General features: G+C 38.6%; 1 non-coding gene across 1 annotated transcript; it reads right to left on the bottom strand.

Annotated features, from left to right (window-relative positions):
* Nucleotides 1–245: 245 nt before the first annotated feature.
* Nucleotides 246–352, bottom strand: LOC114235625 (U6 spliceosomal RNA). The gene has a single exon (XR_003621753.2). It is a non-coding gene; the product is annotated as a U6 spliceosomal RNA (small nuclear RNA).
* Nucleotides 353–14676: the final 14324 nt, after the last annotated feature.

The raw sequence follows: 14676 nt of genomic DNA, 5'->3' as shown, positions 1-14676 counted from the left end.
CCCTGGGATATAGCAATGAATAAGCCAGACCAGGTCTTTACTCTTTTTTTTTTTATTTTTAATCAGGTCTTTATTCTTTTTTTTTTTTTAAACATCTTTATTGGAGTATAATTGCTTTACAATGGTGTGTTAGTTTCTGCTTTATAACAAAGTGAATCAGTTATACATATACATATGTTCCTATATCTCTTCCCTCTTGCGTCTCCCTCCCTCCCACCCTCCCTATCCCACCCCTCTAGGTGGTCAAAAATATGGAACGCTTCACGAATTTGCGTGTCATCCTTGCGCAGGGGCCATGCTAATCTTCTCTGTATCGTTCCAATTTTAGTATATGTGCTGCCGAAGCGAGCACCAGGTCTTTGTTCTTAAAGAGATCACAGGGCTTCCTTGGTGGTGCAGGGTTAAGAATCCTCCTGCCAACACAGGGGACATGGGTTTGATCCCTGTGGGATCTGGGAAGATCCCACATGCCGCGGAGCAACTAAGACCATGTGCCACAACTACTGAGCCTGCTCTCTAGAGCCTGCGAGCCACATCTACTGAGCCCGCATGCCACAACTACTGAAGCCCACGTGCCTAGAGCCCGAGCTCCGCAACAAGAGAAGCCACCGCAATGAGAAGCCCGCGCACGGCAACAGAGTAGCCCCTGCTTGCCGCAACTAGAGAAAGCCAGCGCGCAGCAACGAAGACCCGATGCAGCCAAAAAAAAAAAAAGTTCATCCCAGGGATATCTTTAAAGAGATCACATAATGGAGGGAGGAGATGAACAATCAACAAATAAATACATCAGAATGGTAATTTCAGATAACGTACATAGGAGCTAAGAAGACAGTAAAACAGGGTAATGGGATACAGGCTGATGGGGAGAGATGGTGAGGAGGGTGGGAAAGTCTCAGATAAAGTTGTCTGGGAAGACCTATCTGTGGGGACAGCAATCTGAGCTCAGACTTTGATCATTAAAGAGAACCAGCTGAGCAAAGAGCCAGGGCTCAGGCGCAGAACAAGCTTGGCCTGTTATAGGGATAGAAAGGACTCATTATGAATAATGAAACTCAAAATCCTTATGAGGTCTTTTTGGTCCATATAAGAAAAATACAGGCTTCAGATCACCAATTGCTTTAGTCACCTTCGTTTACCTTCTAGAAAAAAGAATATAGGAGTGGCTGAGGTACACCTTTCCTTTGAAGTACTTTGAAGGGCAAAACTGGTTTCAGCTTGTTGACTCATTACAGTTCTGAAATGTGTATGGTTTTTCTTCAGCAGATATTTGAGAACCAAAACTTATACTTAGGAGCATTGGTTCATCTGTGAGGTGTTAGTTTCTCTTAGTAAACTTCACCAAGAACATGGAATTCTGTATCCCTATTTATAAATCTGATCTTTAAGCATACATGATTGTTCATGCTTAAGAAAATATAAGACCTTACTCTATCTCCACTTTTAATTTCTTCCCATTTTTTCTCTCACTCATTGTAAATAGTCAAAGAACTTATTTATAGAAAAACAACAACTAGAAAACAGAAGAAAGGTAGAGAGGATTTGGGCTGTTTGCCTTTCCTAAACTATGTCATGCAGAATACTGTAGTCATAAAAGATGTTATGTTTGCTGGGGGGAAATTACTGTGTTTGTATCTTTCAGTGTCTAGTCAGAACGATAGAAACAACTTGGGTATTTTTTTTTTAAATAACTTTATTTATTTATTTATTTTTGGCTGTGTTGGGTCTTTGTTGCTGCGTGTGGGCTTTCTCTAGTTTCAGTGAGCAGGGGCTACTCTTTGTCGTGGTGCTCGGGTTTCTCACTGCGGTGGCTTCTCTTGCTGCTGAGCACGGGCTCTAGGCGCACGGGCTTTAGTAGTTGTGGCTCACGGGCTTAGTTGCTCTGCGGCACGTGGGATCTTCCCGGACCAGGGCTCGAACCCGTGTCCCCTGCATTGGCAGGAGGATTCTTACCCACTGTGCCACCAGAGAAGTCCCACAACTTGGGTATTTCTAACCTTTAGCCTTTGATATAGAGAATTGTTTGCAAACGTGTTCGAAGGGCTGAAGGGGCAAAAAGGTGAAAGGATGCTACTCAGATATCAGTAAGTCCACGAAGCTGCCAAACTATAAGGCGGGAGGAGGAAAAGGGAAAGGGTGCCGGCCAGATCCCCTGAGCGCTGTGCTGCCGGGGCTTTGGGAGCACCACTGCTGCACTGCCACTGTTGGAACAACAGCAGCTGCTGCTTCACAGGAAGCCAGAGGTCCCTGTGATGGTTCCGGATTCTGGAAGCCACAGTCCCATTTTTGCTGATAGACGTTGCCGTTGCTGGAGCTGCTAATTGTCCTCTGGCGCTGTTGCTATGACTGTGCCACTGTTACAGCAATCTGCGTGGCCTGTGATGGCCTGCCACCACCGCTGCTGCCCCAGCCAGAGCAGAGGAAGGAAAGTAAGGGCTCTTCTGCGCTTCCTGCTTTGAAACCTCTTGCCAGGACCTCCCGTGCCAGAATCTAATCAGACCCAGCAGATGAGAGAGTCTGGGAGATGTAGTTTTCAGGCTTCCGGACCCTGAGATGCAAAAAAAGAGTTGAAGGCCAATATGAAGTTGAAGGCCAATAGTCAAATAACTAGAACAATACTCTCGTAAGAATGGTCAAAGCTGAGTTAAAATTAAACCCATTTCTTTACTTCAAGATTTCCCAAAACCTTTAATATGCTACTGTGCTTTGAAAATTTTCAAAAGGGAGTTATAGTTTGTAGTGCTTCTCAATTTTATATGGTAATTTTCCTCCCATAGAACACAGTTTTAACATCTCATAGGACCTCAGACTAGGATAAAAACAGGGACAAACAAAAATGCTATTGCTGTTAGATTATAATGAGGACATAGGATGGTAGATTACATAAAAGATGCTTTCCTCATATAAATTATAAAAACTGCAGAGGGACAGGTTAGAGTGGTAATGTAAGAATTCAAATATACCAACATCCTGAAAACAAATTATGTTAAAGGAATGACACTGACAAATCCTTACATTTCTTGGACATTTTTGTAATGGTCAGTTATTGTTTTGGTAGCCCAGTACATGGACATCTTCTTTGTTTGGGAGAATCACAAGGGGAGAAATAAGAAACAAAGAGCTCTGATTGACATCATGGAAACTGAAAGGGAATGATAGTCTTTCTGGTTAGTTAATAGTTGATTCTGGTAATGTCAGTCCAGTCACTGTATATATAGAGACACCGTGAGTTTGGAGGCATGAGAGTAAATGTGCAGAGGGAGCAGATGCCAGCAGCACAGCTGTGACTCAAGCAGGGCCAGTGCCAATAGGGCATCCTACACAGGTGGCTCTTTTGGCAGGATCTTGGCTGTGCTTTGTCCATCTATGTTCCTGCCCAAGTCTGTTTATCCAGCCTTCTTGCCTATTGTGCAACTTTCAGCCCCTCCAAAAATCATTTTTCTCTTTAACCAAACTAGATTTATTTTCTTTGTTTGCAACCAAGACCTCTAACTGAAACATTCTTAGAAAGTAGAGAAAGTCCAAGGGAAACCCAATATTCGAATTTTTTCCCTACCAATAAGAAAGAAAAGACTGGTTATATGGGAAAAAAATTACTATGAAATAATTACATCCTAACAGAATGGGTAGGTTTAGAAAAGCAGGTTTACAAAAATTCAGAGAAATACCATATGTAATAGGAAAAAAGGAGAACATTCTAATATAATATCTGACTTGGACTTCCCTGGTGGTCCAGTGGTAAAGAATCCGTCTTCCAATGCAGGGGGCGCAGGTTCGATCCATGGTCGGCGAACTAAGATCCCACATGCCACAGGGCAACTAAGCCTGTGGACCACAACTACTGAGCTTGTGCGCCTTGACGAGAGAGTCTGCGTGCAGCAAACTACAGAGCCCACGTGCCCTGGAGCCCGCGCCACAACTAGAGAGAAACCCGAGCAGACCGTGCGCTGTAACGAGAAAGATCCTGCATGCCTCAACAAAGATCCCCTGTGCCGCAACTAAGACCTGACACAGCCAAAAATAAAAATAAAAATAAAAAAATAAAAAAAAACAACGAAGAAGAAGAAAGATATCTGACTGCATAAATGTGAAAAATTCCAAAGGAGAAGAAATAGGAGAAGCATATGAAGACACTAGGATGGTTGCAAAGATTAAAGTCCAGAATAAATGTAAGTTTGTGAATATTCTTAATAAAAATGGAAAGACTTTCAAGGCATGATCTGAACAAGAACAAGAGAAGGGTAAGCCAGCATCCTGGGAAGGATGCTATAAGGTTAGATGAAGGCAGAACTCATGGACTAGGTGATCTCCACGGTCCTGACCATACACAGAACTTTATGATAATCAGTTTACTCAATTTCTACCTTTGCTTCAGCTTCTCTAGCAAGAAGGATTGCCTTCAATTTACAAACGTCAGGACAATTAGCCTAAATAAAGACGTTCATCTAATTAAGACAGGTGAGATAATGAGAGAACCCAGTCACATTTTAAAATGAAACCATTAATTTTAAAAGACTTATATATGCTCATTGTAAGAATGTGAGCCGGAACTGCCAGCAGCTCTGTCATGTAAAAAATATCCTTCCTTAAGTAGGATAGAAGCCAAGGATGAAGCCAAGAAGCCAAATAAATTGGAGATAGGGGCAAAGAGAGAGTCCCGGAGACTCAAGTCCATTAGATTACAACTCCATCCCTGCCCTTTTCAATCACATGAACACATAATTCCACTTTTTTTGCTTAACTGAGTTTCAGTTGTTGGTTTTTTCCTTTTTAGTAAAAAGGCCAGAATGATAATAAATTCATAGGTGATGATTCTGATGCTCAATCAGTCAAGCTACAAGCAGTAAGCAAGAGATCCAGTCTTCTGAGATCTCTCTGAGTCACAGACCTATTTCTCTTTCCATTTGCCTCTATTGATCAGTAGTTCTCAATTTCTTATTTGCTGAAAGGTACCAGGGTTCTGCAGGAGAATCTCCCATGTAGAGTTTATTACTGCACCTAATTACTTGCTCCTCTCCCCGTAAGAAGGGCCTACACCTTTGTAGTGCTTCCCTGTGGAAGAGTATACATTTGCGCCTACAATGCCCACCATGTGGTGTTCTTAGGTTCAACTCAGCATTCAGACGCACAAAACTACCATCAACTACTTTGGCATCGGAGTCACTCAGAAGAACACAGGAGAGGAACCACAATTTGCCAGCAGGGCACCATCAGGTGTTCCTCTTCTGTTGGGACATCAAGTCAGACAACTACCCAGGGACAGCTCAAGTGCAAGAAGATGAGATCCACCTGGGGCAGGTGCAAGAACCACTCCTACTCCACGGGAGCCAATATGTCCTTTAACAGCTTCAGAGCCATAACTTCTAGCATCCCCACAAGGACACGCCCAGTGAAAACAGTCACCACACTCAGGGAAGCTAAAAGCTACACAGCCTCCACCAGGGGTCTATCGTGCGTTTATAGTTCCTCCCAGTACAGATGCAACTTCCAATCCGAGATCACTTTTATTATAAGCAAAGCTGTTGAAGAACACTGTTAACATATTACTCTCATCTGGTTCCAGGGGAACAGAGTTAGTGAGTTTAAAGGTTGAATTCTTACACAGCAGGGAAAAGATTTTGTTAACCCTTTATCCAAACTGCCCCATCGATAATGGGTTTGACCACTTGACTTTGCTTTTAGACACAAGTGGAGGTGATTTATGCCTCCTCCCAGCAGCCACTGTCTGGTTCCACTCTTACCCTCTTCCCTCTGCCAGGAGACAAGGAGAGGGGCGTCCCACCTTTGGCCCAGGTCTCCAAATGAAGAAGATATTTGGAGCAGAGCCATGGAACAGAGCTGCAGCAGATCCTCAGCTGCCAGGAAACCTCTAAGATAGGTAAATGTTCTAAGTCATTGCTAACTGGAGAGTTGCTTGTTATTGTAGAATAACCTGTTTGTGATGAATACAACCCCTTTGGAAAGATGTAGGTTGGGTTTATCACTCTCCAACCAGGATTCCTTAAGGAGAGCTTGCCAACTAAGCCAGCTAGTTTTTTGATTCCAGCAATAATCCCCAGCTCAAGAGGCTGATGGAAAGTTTCCCCTTTTTACGTAGTCTGGCTGTTAGGGCAGTTCAAGTAATGTCTGAAAAATACCATGTATGTAGATTGTACCCTTTATTGTTCTACTTCATCTTCCTCTTTGTACCCGTCAGGGTCTAGTCAAGAGACAGAAACTACACAGTTATTTGACAAAGAGAATTTAATATAATGAACTGTCAATTAGGTATACGACTGTCAACTTGGTCACCATAAAGGTATAAAGAGAAATCGAATGTATTGTCGAGGTAGCAACTACAGGAAACTGTTAATTACCTTCAGGATTGAGGAAACAATGTCAAGAGGTAAGAATTATTATTAAAATGTAGAAACTTAGAGGAAGGGCCCTGTGGAGCTGAAACTCAGCCTTCTGAGGAAGGGGGTGCTGCTCAGGGGGCGCTGGTGTCTCTGGGTTTGGAGGAGGTGCCTCACTGAGCTGGGACCCACCTCTGAGGAAGGGTCTGGTGCCAGGCATCCTTGAGGGGGCACGAGACAACTAGTCCTGCAAGTGCTGGCAGAACTGCACACGGGATCTAACTGCTGCGACGAGGAAGAAGTGTTAATGGAGTGCCACTGGCAAGAACACGGCCACCAGGAGGGTCACAGGCAGGAGCAAGTCCCTTGTTCCTCCTCCAGCCCTTTGGGCTCCCTCTAGTGCCCCTTATTGTCAGAGCCTAACAAGGAGCCCTCTAGCGAAGCCGAGATGTGTGGTCAGCGCACGGGACCCCTGGCCGAGGGGGTGAGTGAGGGCAGAAGTCCAACCTGTGCTGTTCTTGACAAGCGCTTGTGGGAAGCTATGTCAGCCTGGGGAAGAGTCATCTTTTTCTAATGTGCATACAGGTGCCATGGCGCCTAGTACACACATTGCTGATTCAAGCAACAGCAGTCAAATCTTCCTTCCATCTTCTAATTGGCTGTGAAAAGCAAGTATTGTTTTTTTGTTTGTTTTGTTTTGTTTTTGCCAAACTAATTTTTTAATTGAAGTATTGTTGATTTACAATGTTGTGTTAATTTCTGCTGTACAGCAAAGTGATTCAGTTATACATATGTATACATTCTTTTTTAAAATCTTCTTTTCCACTATGGTTTATCCTAGGATATTGAATATAGTTCTCTGTGCTAGATAGTAGCACCTTGTTGTTTATCCATTCTGTATACGAAAGCTTACGTCTACTAACCCCAGCGCCCCACTCCATCCCTCCCCCAATCCCCTTCCTCTTGGCACCAGTCTTTCTCTATGTGTGTGATTCTGTGTGGTACATACATACAATGGAATACTACTCAGCCACAAAAAAGAACAAAATAATGCCATTTGCAGCAACATGGATGCAACTAGAGATTATCATACTAAGTGAAGTAAGTCAGAAAGAGAAAGACAAATATCATATGATATCACTTATATGTGGAATCTAAAATATGACACAAATGAATCTATGAAACAGAAACAGAAAAGCATGTATTTTTATTGTAATGTTCCAGGCATACTTAAACGGCATCAACATGCAACTTTTTGCAGTCATACAGATATATAGCCCTCCCTGGGATAATATCAAAGATTTGTGCAGATTTGTTTGAATTCAGTTCCCCGTTCTCACATCTTTTTTCACTGTGGGTACTGCTTTTGGTTGACAGTATAAGTTCAGTATAAGTTTTTTTTTTTTAACTTCTTTATTGGAGTATAATTGGTTTATAATGTTGTGTTAGTTTCTGCTGTATAACAAAGTGAATCAGCTATATTTATACATATAACCTCATATCCCCTCCCTCTTGCGCCTCCCTCCCACCCTCCCTATCCCACCCCTCTAGGTGGTCACAAAACACTGAGCTGATCTCCCCGTGCTATGCAGCTGCTTCCCAATAGCTATCTATTTTACATTTTCCCCTCCCTTCTTTTAAGCTGGAGTTCCAGCTGTGCACCCAGAACAAGTCATTACTGCATCCATAGGGCTCTTTCTTATTTTTCTCTCTTTCTTATTTGTCTTTTCACTGGAGTTGTGTAGTGAGCTACTTTGTTCTTGTCCTTTCTCTTTTAGCCAGCCTTACCATATCCTATAAATGGTTTGACATTTTAAATAAATGCTTTAAATGAAGGCTTAGAAGAAATTATTTTCAAATGTGTTGATGACACAAAAGTAGGAGGTTTAGCTAAAATGACAGACTATAAAATTAGGATTCCTAGTGATTTCTGTAGACTGAAATGCTGTGTTGATAGCAAGAAGATAAAATCTATGAGATAAAGGAAAAACCCAGCAGAATTTAAAATAAGGATAAGGGATAATTAGAGTAAGATAACAGAAATGAAGACAAACCTTTACTTAAAAAAAAAAAAGAAAGAAAGAAAAGAACAACCAAATGAAAAGTAACCAAATATATTTGGAGTTTTAGGAAAATTTTGATGTAAGAAATATCTTCTTTACAATGATTCAAAATGCATAATAAAGCAATGATTGGAAATAAAAATTATCTAATGTACTCCATTCAATGAAACCTAAGTGAGGAATAATTTGATCGAGAGTCACAGATTTCCAAAGGGGGCAAAAAAGAATACATTTTGAATCTACTAAAGCAATATCTATGGAATAGGTTTGAGAATAAGAACCCATGAAGCATCTTTTTTTAATATACAGAAAATATTTCAAGAGGGTAATTCATTTGACAGAGAAGCAAAATGATGAAAAATTGCTGGAGATGTGTTAAAACTCTTTTTTTCTCACTTAGATAATTTATGGGAATAGCCAGGGCGGGGCGCACCGTGTAAAATGTACCGCTTAGATGAGTGATGGTAAATATTTCCTCTCAGATGAGAAGGAATACTTTTGGTGGGGAAAGGGTCAAGATTAAATTTTGTTCTACTTACCTTTAGAATTAATAAATAGGCTGTTTGTTTGGCTTACAGCAATGCCATTATGAAAAGAAATTAAATCTTGTGTTGTAGATCCAGTCAAGTTTGGTCTTGATGTTGTTTTGGTTTGTTTCCTCTGAGAAGCCTGGCTGTCCCTCTAGTCTTGGTGGGGTTCCTGCTGTTTGGGTTCTAAGCTTGTGTTCTTTTTTTTTTCAGAAAGTGAACCTTATTTCATAATTATACCTCCATTAGTGTGATTACTTGATTAATATCTGAATGCCCATTAGATGTTCAGCTCTATAAGAGCAGGGACTGTGTCTATCTGTGCTCACCATGATGTTCCCAGAGCCTAACCCAGGGACTGACACATAGTAAGTGCTCAATTAATACTTGTTGAATAAATACATAAATGGATGCAGGAAAAACATTAAATGTAAGTAATTAGAATGTATTCCTGGGAGTAGCGGGGAGGAGGCGGCAGTAGAAAATTTTAGAGTTAAGTGTTTAGGCACTGTAAAAGAATATCTTTAAGATACTTCTTGTAGATGTAACAGCAGGAGATAAAGAGTCAATACATTTAAGGGAAACAGCATATCAGAAAAAAATATGAAAAACTCTCAGCTTTCCAGAAAATCTGATAAATTCCTTATATAGATTTTAATACTTTATATATATAGTCCTATATATAGAGTATTAAACTATATACATATAGTTTAATACTTTCTGCTCTGAGCTATATTTGAGTGTTTTTCTAAAATAGTGTTCTCTTTTTATATGGCATATAAAGGCTATCTGTTTTCTTGAGTAAAATATTTTCCTAACCTAGTGTCACTGGTTAATAAACTGTCTTTATACTGTAAGATCTGGAATAGAAAGACTCATTCAAACTTTAAGTAAATAGAGAAATTAGATTACAAGAAAAGAGGCTTTGCCTTAATTTTTTTTTTTAAACCTCTTTGTAGTTTTCTGGGCTTTTTCTACTGAATCTTGGTTGGTAGATTTTCTAAGTAAGATTTTTGACACCTTTTATACCTTTTATTCAATACTTCTAAATAAGAAAAAAAAATACTCCTTTCCCACCATCTTATAGCTCTGGGGAAAAATACTATAAGATTTCCACTGTGGGTGAAGAAAATTTTTATTCACTCTAAAAAATCAGGGTCATCTTCTTTTTTCCCTAAATCTGAGAACATATTCAAGGGAAACAAAGGTGGAAAGTTTTCAACAATCCAGTGGGGAATTCCTCTTAGGGACAAAAGAAGTAAAATACCTAGAGAGGATGGTTGCATGGAATTAGCAAGATTGATATAAATATTTCTAGTGGATTAAAAAAGTATGTGAATTAGTGGGTTAACAGTTGATTTAACGAGAGACAAATCGGTTTCTCAGTTTTGTGGGAGAACAAAGATCAACTGACTTCCCTCAAATTTAAATGTAATGATTTATCAGTTCTCCAACATACTGACTCACTGTGGCTTTTAGGTTTATGGTTCTTAGTATGAGAGAGAAAGATAATTCCCTTTGTAGTTTTTTATTTTTATTTTTTAAAGAAGGAAAAAGAGCTGTAGTTGGCATTTTTGCAAGGATTTTACTTAAGAATCTGTTGAACACTTTAAAAGTTTATTAAAGGAAGAAATACAAGGGTCACAGGTGAGTGGAAAAAAATTACACCTGAACTTGAGGAGAAGCAAAGTCACACTTCAAGAAGGGCAAAATCAGAAGTGTTGCGGTACGATCTCCCTAATGCTAAGATGGTACATTTACACATTTTAAAAATTGAAGTATAGTTGATTTACAATGTTGTGTTAATTTCTGTTCTACAGCAAAGTGATTCAGTTATACATATATATGTGTACATTCTTTTTAAAATATTCTTTTCCATTATGGTTTATCATAAGATATTGAATATAGATCCCTGTGCTATACAGTAGGACCTTGTTGTTTATCCATTCTATATACAATAGCTTACATCTGTTAACCTCAACCTCCCACTCCAGTCCTCCCCCCAACCCCCTCTCCCTTGGCAACCACCAGTCTGTTCTCTATGTATGTGATTCTTTTTAAAGTTTTTTTTTTTTTTTTTTTTGCCACGCTGTGTGGCATGCAGAACATCCCCAACAAGGGATTGATCCCGTGCCCCCTGGAGTGGAAGGGTGGAATCTTAACCACTGGACCTCCAGGGAGGTCCCTATGTCTGTGATTCTGTTTCTGTTTCTTAGATAGGTTCATTTGTGTCATATTTTAGATTCCATGTATAAGTGATATCATATGGTATTTGTCCTTCTCTTTCTGACTTACTTCACTTAGTATGATAATCTCTAATTGCATCCATGTTGCTGAAAATGGCATTATTTCATTCTTTTTTATGGCTGAGTAGTATTCCATTGTATATATGTACCACATCTTTATCCATTCATCTGTTGATGGACATATAGGTTGTTTCTATGTCTTGGATATTGTGAATAGTGCTGCTATGAACATAGGGGTGCATGTATCTTTTTGAATTATAGTTTCATCTGGATATATGCCCAGAAGTGGGATTGCTGGATCATATAGTAATTCTATTTTTAGTTTTCTGAGTTACCTCCATACTGTTTTCCATAGTGGCTGCACCAACTTACATTCCTACCAACAGTGTAGGAGGGTTCCCTTTTCTCCACACCCTCTCCAGCATTTGTTATTTGTAGACTTTTTAATGATGGCCATTCTGACCAGTGTGAGGTGCTACCTCATTGTAGTTTTGATTTGCATTTCTCTAATAATGAGCAATGTTTGAACATCTTTTCATGTGTCTATCGGCCATCTGTATTTCTTCTTTGGAGAAATGTCTATTTAGATCTTCTGCTCTTTTTTTGATTGGGTTGTTCGTTTTTTGTTGTTGTTGAGTTGTATGAGCTGTTTGTATATTTTGGGAATTAAGCCCTTATCAGTCTCATCATTTGCAAATATTTTCTCCCATTCTGTAAGTTGTCTTTTCATTTTGTTTATGGTTTTCTTTGTTGTGCAAAAGCTTGTAAGTTTGATTAGGTCCCAATTGTTTATTTTTGTTTTTATTTCTATTGCCTTGGAATACTGACCTAAGAAAACATTGGTACAATTTATATCAGAGAATGTTTTGCCTATGATCTCTTCTAAGAGTTTTATGGTGTCATGTCTTATGTTTAAGTCTTTAAGCCATTTTTATTTTTGTGTATGGTGTGAGGGTGCGTTCTAACATCATTGATTTACATGTGGCTGTCCAACTTTCCCAGCACCACTTGTTGAAGAGACTGTCTTTTTCCCTTTGTATATTCTTTCCTCCTTTGTCAAAGATTAATTGACTGTAGGTATGTGGGTTTATTCCTGGGCTCTCTATTCTGTTCCATAAGATAGTATATTTAATTTTTCTCTGATTCTTGGAGAATGTATCCAGTTAAGTAGTCATCTATCTTGCCTCATAATTAATGCTAGAAACTTTTTATTTCTGTTATTTGATAAACTCAAGAAACAATTAAAATTATTTTATTCACAGAATATCTACTTCAGTTCTCAAATTTAGTGTAATAAGTTGATTTAAAAGTTTGCTTACACAAAATGAACCAACATTAAACATTAATTATCCACAACTAAAGATAAAAGTGCGAACAAATGATTAAAATATCCACACTAATAAATGCAAGATTGTTTAAAATACCTCTTAGTGTCTTAGCATACCTAAAAACAATGGGGTAAAAAAAAATCTTACTAAATTTGAGGTTTATGGGAATTCCCTGGTGGGCCAGTGGTTAGGACTCAGCGCTTTCACTGCTGGGGCCAGGGTTTGACCCCTGGTCAGGGAACTAAGATCCTGCAAGCCGTGTTGTGCGGCCAAAATATAAAATAAAATAAAATAAATAAATAAATAAATAAATTTCCGGTTTATGGAAGTTGTGATTGAATTAAATTAGAGGAATTTAATGTATTTCTCCATTTTCCTTAGAGATTCCCATGGAGAGAAAATAAATTTCCACAATCATAAATTATATTTTTATTATTAATTTTTAGTTTCCCTTTATTAATAAGTAATTAATATTCTTGGAGATAATTTAGAAGATCCAGATTTTGAAAAAGAAGAAAATAAAAAACCATCCATCATTTCATCACCAAAAAATAACCATTACGAACATTTTGTTGTCTATCTGTTCAGACTCTTTTTGGCCTTCGTATATGATACATATTGTTTCAATTAAAAAATGGAATCATAATACATATTATTTTTATGTAACCTACTTTTTTTCACTTAAACATGTTGAAAATAAATTATGTCACTTAAATATCTGACGTTTTAGCAATTTGTATATTGTTGGACATCTAGTTTGTTTATAATCTGTGATAAAGATACTTATTAGATGTGTTATTTATATAAAAGGCATTAAAAATTACTAACAATTTCTTCTACTGGATTTATGGGATAAAAATACTTCTGATTTTGGAGAGAAAAAGTAAAAATCAGGGTTAAACTTTATTAGATAAAATTTTATTTAACAACACCCAAATAATGCTTACGCCTACTATTCTAAGTACTTTAGAAATATTAAATCACTTAATCCTCCTAATAACTCTATGAGGTACATACTGTTACTATCCCCATTTTACAGATGGGAAAATGAAACACAAAGAGCTTAGCCAACTTGCCCAATGTTATACAGGTAGTAAGTGCTAGAGCTAGTCTAGCATGAGGATCCATGCTCTTAGCCAATCCCTTACAAGGCTTCTCTCTGTTGATGTTTTTCTGGGGTATCTGAGAAATGGGATTTGAGATGTTAATGGGACAGCACGGGAGTATCCCAGAAAGACAATTTGGTGAGCATGAGAAGGTTCTGGGAATGGAGAGGGTCTTGCATAATCATTTTGAAATTAAGGGAACCTAGAACTTCTTAGATCAGGAACAGAAGGCCAGGCATCAATTATTTTGTTAAGACCAAAAATGGAAAACCTTATCTGAAGAAATCTGTATCACTCTCTCTTCAAATCTTTTGTGATTTTATAATGCAGCTTTCCAAAACATAATTATTATGCAGAACGTAATTTTTTCCTCTTCCTTTCATCATTTTGCTGTGAAGTAATTTGAATTAATATAATTTACTTAATGAGAAAAGATTTTTAAACTGCGTTTACAGATATAAGCTCTCTTAAATGCCCCAAAACTTGTTATCTTGGCTTTAATATAATTAAATTTGGGAAATCCTGTTCTCATAGAGAAATGACAACATAATACTGCTAGTTTACCATCAAACTTAGTGAACATAAAGATTAACTTAAAAGCAGACTATCCTAAAAGCAACCTCTAAACAGGCAGCTAAAACCAGCAAAAGACCTAGCTTACTGTGACAATGAGACATATTAGGAGCAAGTAAGGAAATGCTCCAAGAACAGAACTATTCAGAAGTCTCTGGAATTGCATGGAAGGCAAATTTAGCAAGAGAGATTAGTTGTTCTGAAGATGAACAAAGGCCCTTGTGGTCCTCACTGAGGCTGTCCTTCTTTTGGGGAGGTTTGTGCAGCTGCTTTTCACTGTTACAGTTACAGGGCCTGGAGTTCTCAATAATGTTTAAAACTGTTGGTGCAACGTGTAAAATTTAATTCTGACAAGTTAATAAGCCCAGCCGGTGGTGAGGTAGGAGGAAGAGAGGAATGTAACCAGGCAATGGGACAAAAGGGAGGGAGCGCAGATGGAACAGGTGACCCACGGGAGTAAGGCTTATCGCATTTTATCATCACGTTGTATCATATTTTAGA

The sequence above is a fragment of the Balaenoptera acutorostrata genome, chromosome 11, assembly GCF_949987535.1.
Source record: "Balaenoptera acutorostrata chromosome 11, mBalAcu1.1, whole genome shotgun sequence".
Classification (NCBI taxonomy): domain Eukaryota; kingdom Metazoa; phylum Chordata; class Mammalia; order Artiodactyla; family Balaenopteridae; genus Balaenoptera; species Balaenoptera acutorostrata.
The sequence above is the reverse complement of the archived record's forward strand: the minus strand, read 5'-3'. Positions and strand labels throughout refer to the sequence as shown.